General features: G+C 47.2%; 1 protein-coding gene across 1 annotated transcript in view; it reads right to left on the reverse strand.

Moving 5' to 3' along the window:
- Positions 1 to 16,146, reverse strand: part of ABHD2 (abhydrolase domain containing 2, acylglycerol lipase) — a 95,248-nt gene that overhangs the window by 50,986 nt on the left and 28,116 nt on the right. The gene's annotated exons all lie outside the window — the stretch shown is intronic.

Here is a 16,146-nt window from a genome sequence, read left to right on the forward strand (position 1 = left end):
CCTGCTTATCAGCTACAGTTTAGGGAACAAACATCTATGCAACACCTTCTATGGACACATTACATAATCTGATTTGCCCCTTAGAGCAACTCTTACTGTTGGGAACAACCCCCTCCTCCATTTACGAACGAGGAAACCAAGTATTCAAAGATCTAGTAAGTAGTAGGCTCTGTCTTTGAAGTCCATGGTGTGTCTGACCTGACCTCTGACATCCTCTCCCAAGCATCCCGTGGCCACTGCCTCCGGTGTGGGACGCGTCTGTGGCCAATGTCTACTACCAGAAACAATGCTGGGGGAGTTTCTTCCCATATCTCGCTTTTCCCTTTCTTGATTTTCTTTCACTTCTGCTCATGTGTGTCCAGAGTTTAACGAAATGCCTCCTCACCTTTCTCAGTTCTCAGTTCCTGCTTCTGAGAGACAACTATTTTCAAGTCGATAGGGTCCCTGTCACCCCATATTTGTCTCCATACTTCTGGAGGCCATGCTTGGCCTGCTGGCTCTTCCACGCCAATTTCTGTGTCACCTACTGCATTTGCCACTGTGGAGGTGGTGTGTTGGCTCTCTTCCACACCCAGAACTCACTCTCTCTCGGGGTGTTCCTCCTCCACTCTTTCCAACCTTGTTATAACACTATCTCTGGTTACATTAATTTTCACTGTTCATATGACTATGTAAATACTAGTCACAACTAAGTCATGTACTGTAGTCTTTTTTTTTTTTAAGCTATTTCCCTCAGGTTATCACTTTTGGCATTCCTTCATGAGCTGAGCATAACAACTGCCGGCTTATCTCCAAACTCTGAGCAACACTGCGTTTCTGCACAAAGGCATCAGGCCATCACTGGTTTCGCGTTCTCCTGGAGACACCCCATTTGGGGAGCCTGCCCTCCATCCTGCGAGGCCCCTCGTCTCCTTCCTACGTCATGGGCCCTGTGGCCACTCTTCCTTGGCTGCCTTCCTTTCTTTGATGGAGGCCAGCTGGCTTTTGCTAGCTTCTTGAGAGAAAAATGAATTGGGAAAAAAACAGAAACAAAAAGAAAGCCTTTTTTTGAGACCCACTCTCCATGTCTGAAAATGCCTTTATTTTACCCTCACACTAGGGTGAGTTTGGCGGTACAGAATTCTGAGTTAGAATCCACTTTTACCTCAGAATTTTGAAGGCCTTCCTCCCCTGTCATCCAGCTTCCGGTCTGCGGTTGACATCTGGGGTCATTCTGACACCTGACCCTCATGTGCCATCCATCTCCTTGCGCCCTGTGACATTTGCGACCTTGCTTTCTTGCCAGGGTTCCAATAGGTCATCAAGCTCCTCCACCGGGTCTCTCTCATTCCCTGTGCTAGGATTTGGAAGTTCTTTCAATCTGGAGTTTCAGGCCCTACACTCATGGGCCAATGAGGGGATACCTGTCTGATAATTTCTTCCCTTCCGCTTTTCCAGCCTCTTTCCAGAACTACCGTTATTTGAATTTTAGATTTCTGAGGATCAATCCTCTTGATTTCTCCTCCACTTTCCATCCTTTGTCTACTTATTCTACTTTCTGGAAGAGATCCTCAACTTTATCTTTGAACCCCTCTATCAACCTTCTTCATCTGTGCTCCAAAAATCTCTTCCTGTTCTCGGAATGTTCCGATTTTAGTCTCTTCTTGCTACACGGATGCGTGCCTTCTCTTGTCCCCAAGTACACTCATTACGGGACTTCTTTACTTGGCTCATTTCACTGTGTTTCCTCCACTTCCTTTCTTCTGCTTGCCTTTGATCTGTCTTTCATGTTCAAGGCTTTCCTCCTATGGCCAGCGACTCCTGGTTGTCTGCTCCCACTGCAGGGCGGGGCGCTAAGAAGCAGACGCCAGCCAGCTGGTGCCCCAGGCAGATCTGTCCACCTGTGGGTTCTGGCCTCTCTGTTAGAGGGCCCTCAAATGATAGTGTCTCTGGGATTTTCCTCCTAGGCCGGCCAGTTTCCCCAGTTTCTCCCCCGTCTCCTTGGGGCACCTGGTCATGGCTGGGGCCTTCCATGTACAGACTCTATGGCCCTGGTGCCTCACTCTCACTCTTCACCTGTCAGGGCGGAGGCAGAGCCGTCACCTGGCTGTGGAAGAGGGGAGGAGCCTGGGGGACTTTCCGCCAATCCACAAGTTTGCAGATATTTCACACCCAATGCTCAGACGCACCTGGAGCCTCTAGTTCTAGACCTTTCAATTCAGCCCCATTCTTATAGGTTCTCACTCTGCAGGTGTGGGTTCCCGCTCTTTCTGGTGTTCTTAAGTTAGTGTCTGCTCGTTCGTCTGCTCCCCACCCATCTGCTCCTATCTCCTGTCCCATTCTCTATATTCTTGAGAATTTGTGCCTTTTTACCATTTAGTGTCACTTTAGTGGGGGTTCAGGAAGTGTGAACACCAACACGTGTTCAATCCACCATTTCTAATAAGACTTTTAGCTTTCTCTGTGTTTCAATGATTTCTCTGGGTTAAATTTGTAATAATGGGGGTCAACATTTTTACTCCATTATTTATGATCGTGTGTTCATGTACTTACTCGGTAAACATTTATGGAACACCTGCTACATGTCAGTTAGTACATGGAGCATTGAAGACCCAAGATACAGGCAAAAGAACAGAGCCTTCGGGGTCTAGGAAACCAGGGACCAGTCTCAGTTCTGACACTCTGCGACTCTGGGCAAGTCAGCTTAACTTGCTGAGTCACACTGACTTATTAGTTAAAAACCGGAGTGTGGAGGTGGGGTGAGGAGTAACGACACCCATTCACCCATTGTTTCATCTGAAGATGAAAGGAAACATACTGAAATCACGGAACCTCATGACTACAGGATAGTAGCCATCCAGGTAATGATATTATTTGTCACTTTCGTGGTTGTGAACAGTAACTTATTTCACAATTTATCATGGGATACAGACTAATAGAAAATCTTAATGCAAATGAATGTGCTTCTGCGATGGAAGTCCCAGATGCTGCGAGACAACAGAGGGGAGAAGAACTCGCTCTGGGTGTGCAGGGGGACGCCCAGGGAGCCTTCCTCCAAGAGGGGCTGTGTGCTCTCAGATACGAAGGCTGTGCAAACGTGTGGAAGGATCCCCGGGAGGATCAGCAAGTGTGAGACCCAGGAGAGAAATATAGGGCGACCTGATGTGTTTAGAACACAAGGTGCGAGGAGAAGGCAGGCTCAGGCCAGACCTACCTATAGGCAGCTTAAAGCTGGGCATAAAAAAATCCATCAGATTTGTGCATCAGAGGGCAGATTAGTGGCCTGTGAGGTGAACTAGAAGGGGCAGCAAACAGAGACGTGGCCATGCGTCAGTCCAAACGAGGGATGGAGGCAGAAGCAATGGAATGGGGAAGAGAGGCAGACTGAGGACATGCAGCTTAGGAGGTGGTGACTTTTGTCACCAGTTCACCCCACCCCCCCTCATATTTCCTCTTGCGAAAATTACCTTGGCATATCCTATACCCACTTATCCATGACAGTCTCACAAGCATTTGAGCTGATACAATGAGTATAAAAATAGCTCCAGAAGGGCTGGGTGGCTTAGTCGGTTAAGAGTCCGACACTTGAGGGCACCTGGGTGGCTCAGTGGGTTAAGCCGCTGCCTTCGGCTCAGGTCATGATCTCAGAGTCCTGGGATCAAACCCCGCATCGGGCTCTCTGCTCAGCAGGGAGCCTGCTTCCTCCTCTCTGCCTGCCTCTTTGCCTGCTTGATCTCCCTCTCTGTCAAATAAATAAATAAATAAAATCTTCAAAAAAAAAAAAAAAAAAGTCCGACACTTGATCTCGGCTCTAGTCATGATCTTGGGGTACTGGGATCGAGCCCCACGTTGGGCTCTGTGCTCAGGGGGATGTCTGCTTGAGGATTCTCTCTCCTCCTCTGCCCCCTACCCCGTTCACGATCATGTATTCTCTCTCTCTCTAAAATAAACAAGTCTTTAAAAAATAAGTAAAAATAGCTCCGATAATAACAGCTATGCTTGCTAAAGTCTTACGCATGCTAAGCATGCTATAAATCATGTCTCTCCTTATCCTCGCCCCAAACCTACGGAGTGCTATGACCCCCATTTTACAAGTGAAGATGTAGAGACCCCGCCAGTGGGGGGCAGAGCCAGGACTCTGGGTAGCTAACTTCCCCCTCCCCCCTTCGCAACAGTGCTGCCAACTTCACCCCATCTGGTTTTCTTTTCAGCCAGTTTCCCGGCTTTCTCCTTCCTCCCTCAGCTTTTACACCCATTTCTTTGGTGGCTCTGAGCTGACTTCTCTCCTCACCCTACTTCGGAGCAGTCAGCCTCAAAATCCCCTCATCTTGCCGGGCCAGCCCGAAGGCCTCTGGCCTGCCCTCGCCCTTCCTGACTTTTTGTGCTTGATGCCTTCCCTCTCTGGCTGCTGGGACACTCAAGGTTCTTGGTTGCCCTTTGAACCCTCACCAGCTCTTCCTCTCACCCTACCCTGCCATAGCCACCAGTCCTCAGTCTCCCTCCGCTCTCCGTGGCTGGCGGCTGATCTGGAACCCGCGTGTCTGGCCTTCAGCTCACACCTGAGCTCTGCCGCCACATTCACGCCTGCCCACCTGCCCACATGCCACAATTTCCCTCAGAAGGCAGCTTCCCTGTGACTTGTCTGTTCCTGCTCATCAACCTATTCCTCTCTTAGCTGCTCTGTAGCCTTCACACTGTCTGTGAGTCAGCCCTCTCTCCCAACATCCATGGACATTCCATTATCCGCCACACCTACTGACTCCCATTCCTTCCTAAGGCCACAAGTGCTCATGGGATCACATCCAAACTCGTCCTTCCTGGAAATGCGAGCCCCCGTGTGATCTGACCTCTTTCTCCCCCAAAGACCCAGGCTCTCGGCTATAATCAGACAGCTCTTGTCACAGCACATCATGACATAGGGCCTAGGCCAGGAGCTGGCAGGAAGCTGCTATGGAGACCAAGCTGGTGGTGGGGTCAGAGCACATAAGCAAACAAGATCAAGGGCACAGAGAGCAAAGGCCAGAGAGAGTGGCAGGTCCAAAGGCCACACAAAGAGCACCGAGAAGATCTTTAGGAATCATAAGAGGGATGGTTGGAGTCCAGTCAAAGGAAGATCCGTGGATCTGGAGGCTGTGGGGGAGGAACAGAGTGGCTGTGGGGTCGGGGCCAACCAGTGACAAATCACTGTCATTTTCTAGAGGGCGAGTGGGTGAGCCAAGTCATTACCCAAGCAGGCTACCTGGAAGGCTGACAAGGAAGAAAGAAAAGTGGGTAGATGCGGAGTGCTGGGCCGGAGAGCCAAGTTGGTTTTCCACCAGAAGTGCTTGTTTAAATGACCGACTCCGTCGGCTTCTGCTCACGCTGACCTCTCTACCTTCTCTCAGGTTGCCCCACTCATCCAAACCAACCCATCTCGCAGGGTCACCCAAAACCTCAACATCCAAGCCTCCTCAGTACCAATTCCCTCTTTCTCTAAACTCCTTGAGCATTTAACGGAATTGCTCGTTCTGACACCCCAGCACACGGGTTCCTACCAAAACTACTGCCACACAATAGTGTGCACTCAATGTGTGTGATGTAGCGGCCATAGAGAATGGAAAAAATTTTAAGATAGTTGTTTCTTGAAGCCTCTCAGAACAGAGTTGACCTGACGGGAGATACACACGTGGGAAGACATCACGTATCTTCCTGTCGTCAGGTGGGAGCACAGGGTAAGGGCTAGAGAGTTCTGGAAAAGGCATTACGAGGGGGATGGACAGGATTTTGATGGACACGGAAAGTGGAAATATGAGAAAAAGGATTACGTGTGCGTGGGAGGGATGAGTGTGATCTCCACACGGTGAACAGACTGGAAGAGCAGGTAACTATAGATTAAAAATATATGCGGGGAGCCTGCATGGCTCAGTGGGTTAAAGCCTCTGCCTTCAGCTCAGGTCATGATCCCAGGGTCCTGGGATCGAGCCCCGCATCGGGCTCTCTGCTCAGCAGGGAGCCTGCTTCCCCTTCTCTCTGTCTCTGCCTGCCTCTCTGTCCACTTGTGGTCTCTAACAAAAAAAAAATCTTAAAAAAAATATATATATATGTCTACTAGTCACTGAGAGGAATCTTCCTTTACTGAAATGCTAAGGAAGGAAAAGTCCCAACTGCTGTGGTTTGGCAGATTTCAAATTCAAGTGCAATACACTTTCTCAGTTCATATTAATAAGGAATTTGTGTTCAAGCTTCTGTGATCCGGCCCAAAACACCAGTTTGGGGTCTTGCCAGCAGGAGAATCTGGTGCTACAAGTGACAGACATGTCACGTTGGTTGCGGCAATGGCATTAGGAGCTGGTGGAAAGGGGGAGAAATAGGTGAGCTCCTTCCCAGGAGGCCACAGATGGTTCTGGATCGACCACCAACCTCCAGGCAAGATTTCCCAATGCTCTGGGTGAAGGCCTCTTTTAATGGCTACCTCCAAAGGGAAGCCGTCTGGTGTGATGCCATGCACCCAGGCTGACTGAGAGCCCTCATTCCATGATTAGAAACTGACACGGGCCAGTTTTAGGATGGTTCCAAAGCTGCCACCAGGGCTGACTCATTTCCGTGACTCATGGCGACCCGCAATGCAGGCGGCCACCTTGGGCAGAGGAACAGCTCTGGGAAGCACATGGCCCTGGCGGATAGTCATCTGGGGTGACCACAGCAGGGCGGGGGTGGGGGGGGATCGCATCCAATCGCACCAAATATCCACCCATCAAGGATTAGAACTTTCTGTAGCAGTAAAACCTTCATTTCCTAGGATCTCGTGGAGGGGAAGATCCACGAGATTTCTTCACGAGATTTCTTTATAAGTTTAGAAATTTAGAAATTTCTTCAGAAGGTGTCTGGGTGGCTCAGTGGGTTAAAGCCTCTGCCTTCAGCTTGGGTCATGATCTCAGGGTCCTGGGATCGAGCCCCACATCAGGCTCTCTGCTCAGCAGGGAGCCTGCTTTCCCCTCTCTCTCTGCCTACTTGTGATCTCTGTCAGATAAATAAAATCTTAAAAAAAAAAAAAAAGAAATTTCTTTAGAAATCCACGAGATTTCCTTTAGAAACCCCAGAAAATTCCTTTTTTTTTTTTTTTTTAATTCCTTCTTGAGTAAATACTCTGCCACCTAGTAGATTGTGATCTGAAGGGCTGTGCCCCCCACAGCCCCCGCCTGAAGGGAAGTTACTCTCCAGGCTGTGGAGGAGGGCGGGACTTCCTGTCTGTGCGCTTCTGACGAGGACGGTGTGTAGACTGCGGTCAGCTCTTGGCCCCACGGCTGCCTGGAGGCAGTGCTCCCACCCACTCGACCTCTAGAAAACTCTGTCCACAATCCTGTCTTAACTGTACTCCACCCATGAAGTGGGTACTGTTCTGGGGCGTCTGGGTGGCCTCGTAGGTTGAGCATTAATTCCTGCTTTGGGCTCCGGTCTTGATCTCTGGGTCACTCCAGGCTTCCCCCTTAAATTTTTTTTTTTTTTTAAAGTAGATACTGACCTACAGTATGAAGTGCACTATCTGTCATAATGAAGGGGGATGTGCCGGGCAGTGGGCAGAGAAAAAGAACGGTGTGGGATCGAAATTGGTAACCACTGAATTTACAGGGTCAAACAGAACATGAGAAGCCGATAAAAGGTGGCCACGCTTAGAAACGTTGAGACTTTCTAGAAAATAAGGTCCATTTCCTGCTCCTGGATATTGGGCCAATTTTCAGCCCAGTTGAGAAGGACCACAGAACGGATCTGATCCCTGGCAAGTCCTATGGAGTTAAGTTTGGTTTAATAAACTAGTTTAAGTGAAGTTAAGGGTGACTGGTGGGCAGAGATGGACCCTGGATCCTAGTCTGGGAAGGACTGGAAGGTGGGGTGACAGCGATGGGACAGGTTTACTCAGAGCAGGGGCCCATCGCCCCATCTGCAGGTGCTGGGGCTAACTCCGGGTGACGGCGTCAGTGGTAGCACATGCCTTTTTGCTTTTTAAAGGACATGGTAGAGCCCTGACAATATGGCAAGGGGTTGGTCATAAATTCTTGGAAACTGGAAGTAATCGCTTTAAGAAGGGCAAGGCACACGGACGATGATGAGCCTCTTTCCAAATGAATTTAAATTACGGCCCTTTCATTAGAAAGACAAGCAATTTTAAGATGAAGTCACCCGAAAATGTGACCTCACTGATGTGACCATCACTAATCTTCCATCTTTCAGGTGCTCTTTGACAATGCAGATTGTAAATGTGCTCGGAAGGGCTGGAGCCTGGATAAGGAGCACGTTGGGGGCGCCACGGGTCCCCTTAGCAGTTGTTAATGGTTCAGCTCAAGCAACTAAGGAAATATTTGCGCAGTTCTTAAAATGGGTAACGTCAGGTCAATGGAATTAAGTCACGTGGCAATTAGGAGTTTATCCTATAAAAAGCACAAAGCTTTCTGTTCAGCCAAGGAGGAAGGATCTAAATCCGATCTGGAATGTCTCTGAACAAGAGGGAATTAAGAGGACTTTAAGCCCAAAATAATGAAATTCTTTTCAACTTGAACTCACTATAAATAAGCGGCACTGGCTCCAGAATTTCCACCCAGGAGGGGTCAGCGGTGGCAATCTGACTGGAAGGGAGTGTGCGAAGCTGCGTTTACACGGTGTTTTAGTGAAGACGGCAAACGTCAGGTGTCCGTCCCCAAGCCCCTGGCCCTAACGTCTCCGCTGGCATTGCCACCGCTGCAAACAGCCTTACGAGAGGAGGCAAGGAAGGAAAATGCAAGGAGTGGAGGGTCTTTAATAACTCCGTACGCTGCACTATCAGAGCAATCTGAATTAGTGCTGTTCTCTGTACTGTACTTCTATTTATTTATGTATTTATTTGAGAGAGAGGGAGAGAGAATGTGCATGAGTGGGGGAGGGACAGAGTGAGAGAGAATCTCAACCAGACTCCCAGCTGGGCATGGAGCCCCACGCAAGGCTCGATCTCATGACGCTGAGATCATGACCTGAACTGAAATCAAGAGTCGGATTTTCGGGTGCCTGGGTGGCTCAGTGGGTTAAGCCGCTGCCTTTGGCTCAGGTCATGATCTCAGGGTCCTGGGATCAAGTCCCACGTCGGGCTCTCTGCTCAGAAGGGAGCCTGCTTCCCTTCCTCTCTCTCTGCCTGCCGCTCTGCCTACTTGTGATCTCTCTCTGTCAAATAAATAAATAAAAATCTTAAAAAAAAAAAAAAAAAAAAGAGAGTCGGATTTTCAACCGACTGAGCCACCCAGGTGCCCCTCTGATTATTTAATATGTCCTTGGTACATAAAAATTAGGTATCTTGTACATCTGTGACAAATATAGTGTCTTCATATATAGAATCAGGCTTTTGTTGGGGGGTAGATACAAGAAAAATGAATACTGTTATGAAGTAGAAGATGTATGCAATGGGGATGGAACGGATACTGTTTGAGAGAAAAATCAAAAGCAGATCTTCTCTGCTGTCTCAGGAATAATTAGGAAGCAGAGTGGTACAGAAACCAAGTAAAAAATAGAGTGCCTCTGGAAAGTTTGTACAATGAAAAAGTTTTTAAAAATGACCCTTCTTGGGCCAGTGGGTTAAAGCCTCTGCCTTCGGCTCAGGTCATAACCTCAGGGTCCTGGGATTGAGCCCCAAGTCTGGGGTCTCTGCTCAGTGGGGAGCCTGCTTCCTCCTCTCTCTCTGCCTGCCTCTCTGCCTACTTGTGATCTCTGTCAAATTAAAAAAAAAAAAAAAAAAAAGACCCTTCTTGGGGCACCTGGGTAGCTAAGTTGGTTAAGCCTCTGATTCTTGATTTCGGCCCAGGTCATGCATGATCTCAGGGTTGTGAAATTGAGTCCTGCGTTGGGCTCCACACTGGGCGTACAGCCCGCTTAAGATTCTCTCTCTCCCTCTACCTGTCTCCACCCTCTCTTAAAAAAAGAAGAAGAAAAAAAATTCAACAACACATCCTCGTTTTATACTTGGAGGAGTAAATCCCCAGGTGTTGTTTAACCAAGACTCAGGGCAGGAAACCAAACATGGGGACTAATTACCCAGTTCAACAGGATTCTTGTTTGAAATTTGTGCTCCAGTGAGTGGGAAGAGGAGACTGGGCAAAGTACAGAACACGTACCCATGAACTGTCTATGGAAAGGTCATGACGTTTCTGTCATTCTCTCCCGAATTTCTGCAGCAGCCTCAAAGAGGAAGGGCGCAGGGAGGGCACCACACACGTACAGTCAGCTACGGTTTTTGACTTGCAGCTCAGTTTGGAATGGATGGGGCCCTCGTCCCCACGTCTCAGGTACCTCACCCCCACGGAGAACAATAAATAACACCCAGCTCTTCTGAACGCAGGTGGCAGAAGAAAGCTACTATGTTTTAGTCCCCAGGAAAGGAAGAGCCCACGAACATGTACCTGTGGTTTTGATCACATTGCTTCCCTTGTCCAGACCCTCCAGGGGCTCCTGGATGTCTCTTGTGCCCAGGAAAAGCACCTCAAGTCTCTCTTTCTCGGCTGGTCTATTAGCTAAGTGCTCCACCACGGTCCAATGAAATGACTTCATCTTCAGCTAGACCAGGACCTACACCGATAGGCTTGCTCCGGAGGGAAAAATCCAGAAGCCTGGCTTCCCATAGGGAATCTGTAAATTTCACCAGCAGGCTTCCAGAGATGGGGCACCTGTTTCCTATCTTCACTTCCTAACACAGGCCTGCTGCTGGAAACTTTGAGAGGCCCAAGGGAAGGGTGGAGGCTGTAAAGTGCCTCTGTGCATATCTGGGGTTGCCCTGCTTTAATTTAAGACCCAAACAACAATCCATCTGCTCTCAGAAACAAAAAAGGGACTTCCCCAAAATAAGAGTCCATCAGAGCTCAAGGCATACCCGATTCCCTGGAGGGCCTGTACCCCTGGGCAGTGCTGGCTGCGTGGGTGGGGACAGCAGTGTGGTTTCCCCCGCCCAGTCACATAAGGCACTCGCCCAAGTGGGAACAGCCCACACCTACGCCAAAGGATGGAAAACAAAAGACCCAAAGGCTAATATTATACTTAAGATCTGGGAGCGCTAGGGATCCTGGGATGCAAGAGGGTGGCTCTGCATTTGGGATATACCTTCTTTACCGAAGAAGAAAAAGTGATAGACACGAATTCCCACAAAACAAGGCAGGATGTGCTAAATGGACACAGAGTCTACAGGTCGGGAAAACACATGGATAAGAAGAAGGAAGGGGTTGGGGAGAAATCAGGGCAAGTTCCCCAGAATAGACGCTAAGATTTTCTTACAGGAGAAGAGGCACTTTCGGGGAGAGAGAAAGGAGGAGATCTGGGAATCGCCCGGAGCAGGAGCTCAGGAGGCAGGCACTCAGTGGGCAATGGGACAATGCCACAGGTGACCAGACAGGCTGAGGTCAGCCCGCAGTGTGTGTTGAGTGCTGGCCTGCTCGAGGAAGCCCATTCAAGTGGTATGGTGACACAAGGGTGGGGCAGAGGCGAGGAGGTGACTCAGGACACTCCTGTAAAAGCCCAAGGGAGTGGTAGTTACACAGGTGACTAGTCATGCAAAAGGTCCCCAGTCATATACTTTGGGTTTGTACATTGCACTCTGTGTAAATGATAGCTCCAAATACCCTTTGTAGTCAGAGCACATAAAGAGAGGGAATGACCCATCCCCCTCCTCTAGATGACATAACCCCTTGGGTTTTTCTGGGCCTTACACAGAGCCGGCTGGAAAATCTGGGAGGGGAGATGTTATTTCCAATTAACAAGGCATGTGGAGCTTGAAGGATAAAGTAGATAAATCAGAGATGTAATGGCATAAGCTGACTTGTTGAGTGGGCTACCATACCATCTTTTTAGACTCTCTTATCTGTGCTGAATATAAAGTGTCTGGCCCCATATCTAGCACATAGGAAGTCAGTGGCATGGGGGTAACTCCAGCAGAGGCTGAAGGAAGCCACAGGAAGCCACAGAATGGCGGGTTACTGAAAAAAACTCTACCAGGACCTTGGAACTTCAAGCTTCTAATTCTTTATATAAACCATTTTCACATACTACTGCAATCTGTTTTCCCAACAGTCTAGGAAGTGGGAAAGGATTGTATTACTATCATTATTCCTGTTTTGCAGACGAGAAAACAGAGGTTACCATATGAAGAAAAGAGAAACCAGCTATGCTGCTGAGCTTATAACCTGTGAATATTTCTCGGGAAAACAGTCTGGCAATTTATGTAAAATTCCTTCAACTAAGCATATCTTTTTATATAGCAAATATATTAAAAAGAATTTACTCTAGGAAGCAATCAGATCTATATATGCATTTACCACAGCAATGGTTATAATTCCAAAGATTTAAAAATGGAAGAACAAATGCTTAGTAAAAGAGGAAACTGGTTAAATATGACGCTTTATATGATGAAATGGCATTATTTTAAGTTATCGATGGAATTTTTTACACAATATGTTTCTAATTGAAATTTTCAAGCTGCTGAACAGTTTCTATAGTATCAATTCATTTTGTTAAATAATAAACATGTATGCACAAAAAAGACTGGGGGGAAAAAAGATCCTTAAAGAAAAAAAAAGGGGGATGGAAATAGGAGAGGGCAGATACATAAGAAATCCTTCTCTTTGGGTTCTTGTCCTTACTCTGTAGCCACGACCCCAGCCCCAGGGTCCTTCATCTAAGCGGACTTATCTGATGCTCGGTGACAACAGTGGTACTAGACTCAGGTTACTCGTGCTAAAGGACATCACCGGCGTGCTGCCTGTTTCAGTTTACACAGGAGGAAACCAAGGGCAAGGAGGGCTGTCATTACGTCCAGGTTTCTGTGGCTAGTTTAGAAGTAGAAGACCTAGGTTTCCATTCTAGTCCAAATTTCAATTCAGGGCTTTTTGTCTACACCACTGCTGCCAACAACCATTAGGAAATTTGAATGGTTGACCGAATTCTGCAGCTATTAAAAATCAAATGTTAGAACATACATAGCATTGTGGGCAAATATCCATGGCATAAAGCAGGCCACCCAACACATACAGATCCCTGCTCTGGGCAGGGGAGAGGGTGCATCTGTAGAACAAAGAGACCCAAAGGGATTATCACCTAAGTAATAATGGGATATATCTCTGAGTAGGAGAATTAACCGACGATTTTCATGTGCTTTATTTTTCAGTTTTAGAAAATGAATATGCATTAAATTTTTAATTCAGAAAAAAGTGGACATTTGCAGCATCATCTAGATTTTCTCATAATTTCTAAGCCAAGCTTTAGTCTGCTTACTCCACTGAAAGCAAACATTTCTGGAGAACAAAAAAAGTGAATCACTAGGTAAATATTGATCTGTTGCTAAGTGAACAAGAGACACATCATCCCATGTAAGAACAGTTTTCCTCCAGACATTAAAAGATGCATTTCTAAAGAATAAAAAATTAAAGAAAAAAGATGCATTTCTAATGTATCTTTGGATAGACCATCTTGAAATAGACTCAAAAACTAACTTTAATGCTGAACGGGAGGGGAAAAATCCTTATTCTCGTAACATGTTTTCAATCTTCACCTTTCATCAGTTTTTTTTTTCCCCTATACCAGAGCAGCACGGAGATATGCTCTGATACCACACATAGGTCTTGATAAGCAGCTGCCTTCAGTCAGCGTTATTGGGTAACACCATTAGCTTGCAGTAAATCAGTTAACTGAACTTTCTAGCCCAGACGATTGTTTGTGAGGTTGCAGACAGGCTTCCTCTAGGAAAAAAAAAAAAAAATCTTCAAAGTCTCAGGAAAAGCACTTTTACCCATAACAGACATGTTTCCTGTCCTCAGTTTCAAATATATGAGAGGCCATTACAGAAATGTGACACAGAGAGAGAATTTCAAAGATAGTGGCTTCTGACAGAGTGATTAAAATAGAAAGAGGGTCACGTGGGAATTGGAAGGCCACTCCGGGGCTCCTCCTGCTAAAGACTCTCATCTCGGGCCAGCCCCTTGCTGTTCGCTGCTCCCTTCTCTCCCTCTATATCCTGACAAGAATCTGTCCATCACCCCATGGGTGAGAGGGGGACTAATGCTGGATTCAGTTATCTTCTCTTCTCCTGGGAAGTTTCCTCAAAATGAAAGGAAAAATGAGTCCAACCTCAAAGTCGCTAAGAAGCTTAAATGCATAATGTCTCCAAGAGACACGCAACAAATTCAAAATGCAGGAATGAGGACAAAAGAGGGTAACATGAAAACATTCTGCTGATAAGCTACATAAGGGCAGGAGATAGTTATTCCTAAAATTAGAATCTTAAAAAAAAAAAAGAGAGGTTTGTTGGGGCATCTGGGCGGCTCAGTCAGTTAAGCATCTGACTCTCGATCTCAGCTCAGGTCTTGAGTTCAGGGTCGTTAGTTTGAGCCCCACACTGGGCTCCAGTATGGAGGCTACTTAAAAATAATAATAATAATAATAAAACAAGAGGTTAGTTAAAAGATGGAGGAGAAATAGTGAATCCTTTTGTCCTTTGTTCATTTGTCATGCTCAAGTCCAAGAGCTTGTCTGTTTAGAATTTAGCTAAGTAATGTTCCAACATGCTGAAAGGGACGGGTCTTGGAAGGAAACAATTTCTAGGCACCTTGTCCCTTTGCACCTCCCTTCAAACCATAGCTAAGTAACTGACACTGATCTCCATCCTTCCCTATTTGGGTTTTACCAGGAGGGAGCGGGTGACTGGTTAACAACAGGGATGGACACTGCCATGAGGTTCAAAGACATCTGTGGCCAGGGACACACTGCCAGATCAGGGGAGTGGGTGGGGCCATCTCACCATGTGGCACTATACCAGCACCTCAGGCTCAGGGAGACAGTGTGCTAGGGCAGAAAAAGAACACAGAGAACTGTTGGATTTAATATTTCTGGGTTGTTTTTTAAAGGAAAACATGAAAAGAGGTAAAAACCTGCCATAATCAACTTTTTTTTTAAACTTTGAACAATTAGTATGGGATCAGACCATCCGTGATGATTTTCTGGGGATCAGACAACTGCCACTTTTCCGTGGCTTCCCCCGGTGACTCAGGAACCCATGCTGGGTAGAACTTTGTACTCATCCACACTCTTCATGTACATGTTGACTCAATACTTTTGCTTTTTTCTCTAAAAATGGGATAGCCAAGGAACTTGGGTCTAACTGGGTCCCACTCAATGTGAGAGCAGGTGCAAGTATCACTTGCCAGTCTGGACTAGTGAATTCTCTAAATCAAGCAGTAAAGAAAAATGCTGGCAGATGTGGAAAACGTATAGATTCTGCACACCCCCGTGTGGTGAGGAGCTCTGTCAGTGTGTACACTACTGAGTAAGAACCCCTGGCCTCATGCCCGGCTGTGGGGCTACTCGACCTACATGGTGATGGGCAGCCCCCCTGGCAGGGGCAGTTCCAAAGTCAACATGATGACATTTATACCGTACATGGCACTCCCAAGTATTAGGCAACGTGACAGAGTTACGCATCACTCTCGACTTGATAATAATAACTTTTGAGTCCTGGCATTGCTGTTAAAAGTAAAAAAAAACTCCACACAAACACCCCAAACACCCAAAGCCCACGACGGCAGCTCTTTGCCCTTGGCTAAGAGCATGTGAAAACCAATTAGACGATTGCACAAGACAAAGCAAGAACCCAAACTCCCAGATGTGTCTGCTGGGCACTTGTCCACTCTTAGAAGACAATCATTGACCCGATGCCACCAACCCCCTAGAGGGGGTGAAAGGTTCTATCAAGAGAAGGGGAAAGTTCCTATTACTATCCACTGAGTCTCAGAAACTCCACCAAGTTTCGTCCTCATGCTGAGGGGACACCATTTAGTAAGACAGTTCTAGAAGAAGCTCCCATCTAAAGGCAAGCCTGGCAGAACGTCATCTGTTTGAAGAAACACAAACAGTGAAGCAGCAACAATGAGCGAGCAGGAAGGAATTCAGACCCAGGGCGGCAGGGAATACTTCATGCTTCATGCCCCAGGCTGGCCCTGAGCCCCGAGAGAAGACAGAATTATTCAGAGAACATCAACAGGGAAAAATTCAACCACGCACCTCTAGAAAACAGGGGAGACAGAGAATGAAGATTCCCGTTACTTCACCACAGCATTTCCTCTCTCAGAAGCAGTGCTCACCCTCGCCCCCTCCAAAATATGGTTCTGGGGCTTCACAGAGAAACTTGGGTCC

The sequence above is a fragment of the Mustela nigripes genome, chromosome 13 (genome assembly GCF_022355385.1).
Source record: "Mustela nigripes isolate SB6536 chromosome 13, MUSNIG.SB6536, whole genome shotgun sequence".
NCBI classification, from domain to species: Eukaryota; Metazoa; Chordata; class Mammalia; order Carnivora; family Mustelidae; genus Mustela; species Mustela nigripes.